The following is a 2009-nucleotide window of genomic DNA, read 5'->3' as shown; positions in this document are numbered from 1 at the left end:
CGTTTCAAAAGCACTGTTCCATTTTGTTTTGTTGAAACTGTTTTGTCGTATTGACCCCGTTTTGACATCTTGCCCATAGGCAATAATGGGGAAGCATGAAACTGCCTATAACTTTATCATTTCTTGCCTGATACAGAAGAAGCTTGCAGGCATGCTAGCCCCTTCTAAGGGCATAAAGTCTGCCAAGTTTCAAGGAGATAGGTGCAGAGGTTTCTCAGAAACTGCACTTCAAGGTGTTGACAATCAAAACTCCTGTCACTTGCTGGCAGCGACAGCCTCCTGTCATTCGGCCCGCAGATCCAGGGGCCAACATCCCCGGGAGAGCTACGGGGCTGTACCCGACTCCTCCCACGGGTGCAGGCCCCAATCTGCCTGCTGGATGACAGGAGGCTGCTGCTGCCTCCTGGGACTGGCGCTGGGCACAGCCTGCACCCCCAGGAGGAGTCCAGCATAGCCCTGCAGCCCTCCTGTGGTGTGGGAGAGCCCCTGATCCGCCTGCCGGATGACAGGAGGCTGCTGCTGGCTGGGACCAGTGCTGAGCACAGTGTGCACCCAGCGCCGAGAAGATTGGTGCTGCCGCTGGCCCCACTTGGCAACAGCAGCCTCCTGTCATCCGGCAGGCAGATTTGAATCATCAAAAATGAAATCAGGTTTGTCTGGCAAGACCTACTGATATCTTGCATAAAAATATCCTTTCATTCCTTGTTGCTTGAATCCATTTAGCCTTTTGAATTTTGCCTGGGACTGATGTCAGACTAACCAGTCTATAATGACCCAAGTCATCCTGTCTGCCCTGTTTCAAATATTGCCACATCAGAGAAACCTGGATGCCCCTCCCCTTACAGAACAATGGGAAGGAGCCAGTAAGTTCTTTATTAAACTTCTGCTGACTCTCTACTAATTATGAACAAGTATGCTTGGCTGAAACACATCTACCATCAAACAAGAGTACTATGTCTCTTGAAAAGTTGTACTGGCATCATGCCAGCTCCCGGTAGCTTTCACCTGACTTGTATAAAATGAAAAAACAGCAACCAACTTGATATTTTGTAAAGAAACGTGTCCTGCAAAAATGATAGGCCCAGGTACGCAAAAGGTTCTCAAATCACTGCTCTAAATTAGTAAATATTTCATTGGGGGCACATCTACACATGCAATTAATGCGCAGCAATAAACTCCAGCACATATCATGTTGGAATTTATTGCTCCCAGGTGCCCAGGACCTGAGCTGACCCCAATGGGGACCAGCCTGCCTCACCAGGGCTGCTCCCACCCAGCTCAATGTGCTGTGGAGGGGCTGGCTGGGGCAGGAGGATGCTTCAGTGCAGACTAGCTGGCAGGCAACCCCCACCCTGAAGCACCCTCATGCAACAGCCAGCCCTGTCGACCTCTACACCCACATTGGTGCTGAGTAAATAATTCCTGGTAAAATAGTACTTGTGTTTACAAGTACTAACCTGAAGCAGAGTTAATTAGTTTACTCCACCCTACTAAATAACACTGCATGTATAGACATCTATTGTGGAGCTAATTAGGTAAGTCCACAGTAAATGTCTCTTGTAGACGTGTCCTAGGACAATCACTGGGATTTAGAATATCCCAGTGAAACAGAAGTGGCCACATTTGTTTCCCATTGTGCAGTTTTCAGCCAAAACCTGCTAGGCTCCAGCTGGCTGCTTAGGCTGGTGCTAGGTGGGCAAAATGCGGCCCAGAGGCTGCATGTGGCCCACCAAGCCATTCTATCCAGCCTGTGAGGCCCCTAAAAAAATTTAGAAAATTAATATTTATCTGCCCCTGGTTGCCTGTCATGCGGCCCTCGATGGCTTGCCAAACTCAGTAAGTGGCCCTCTGCCCAACGTAATTGCCCACCCCTCTGCTAGTTTGTCTCAGCACCTGGGAGGCAGGATGCATCAGCCTCATGGGTTTCTGAGCATGATAAGCAGGGATCTTGGTTTTCTCCGATTTAAAAATATCCCTGATTTTTGGTTAAAAAAAAGTAACCCCATAAC

The sequence above is a fragment of the Gavialis gangeticus genome, unplaced genomic scaffold, assembly GCF_001723915.1.
Source record: "Gavialis gangeticus isolate Ggan-Ray unplaced genomic scaffold, GavGan_comp1, whole genome shotgun sequence".
Lineage (NCBI taxonomy): Eukaryota > Metazoa > Chordata > Crocodylia > Gavialidae > Gavialis > Gavialis gangeticus.
The sequence above is the reverse complement of the archived record's forward strand: the minus strand, read 5'-3'. Positions refer to the sequence as shown.